Source organism: Priapulus caudatus, unplaced genomic scaffold, assembly GCF_000485595.1.
Source record: "Priapulus caudatus unplaced genomic scaffold, Priapulus_caudatus-5.0.1 Scaffold482, whole genome shotgun sequence".
Classification (NCBI taxonomy): Eukaryota; Metazoa; Priapulida; class Priapulimorpha; order Priapulimorphida; family Priapulidae; genus Priapulus; species Priapulus caudatus.
The window spans coordinates 161,810-162,358 of record NW_014577543.1 but is presented as its reverse complement, the minus strand read 5'-3'; the positions used below and the strand labels follow the sequence as shown (position 1 = coordinate 162,358).

Here is a 549-nt window from a genome sequence, read left to right as displayed (position 1 = left end):
GGTTGTTGGTATCCACCAGATGTCGCCACCGGCTGCTGGTAGCCACCAGATGTCGCCACTGGCTGCTGATAACCACCAGGTGCCGCCACTGGGTCCTGCATGCTGGCGCTGCCCCCCGCCGTGTCCGCCGGCATCACCGCGGCAGCGCCCCCTGGCGGCTGGTACTTTTGCAGGTACTGCTGCAAGTCCGGCGGAAGGTCGTCGCCGACGGCAACAGCCGTTCGCGCCGCCGCGGCCTCGTGCGACGGCATGTTTGGGTACATTGACGTACCGCCGCCGCCGGGAACCATGAACGGAAGGTAATCCTTCAGTCTCGGTCTGTCCGCCGCCGGCACTGCCACCGCCGCCGCGGGTTTGGGAGCGGTCGGTCTCGGTGGCGCGGCTGCAAGAGAGAAAACGGTCACAGCATCCTGTTCACAGTAAGGCGATGGACAGAGATAGGACTGAACCTCTTCTCTTCTCTCATCACACACTCTCTCTCTCTCTCTCTCTTTCTCTCTCTCTCTCCCTGTCTGTCTCTCAGCCTCTTAACTTCTCTCATCACCCTCT

The 549-nt window shown here is 62.5% G+C and overlaps 1 protein-coding gene across 1 annotated transcript in view; it reads right to left on the bottom strand.

The window, feature by feature from the left end:
- Window positions 1-549, bottom strand: part of LOC106810877 (tyrosine-protein phosphatase non-receptor type 23-like) — a gene marked incomplete at its 3' end in the record, with an annotated part of 40,897 nt that overhangs the window by 24,901 nt on the left and 15,447 nt on the right.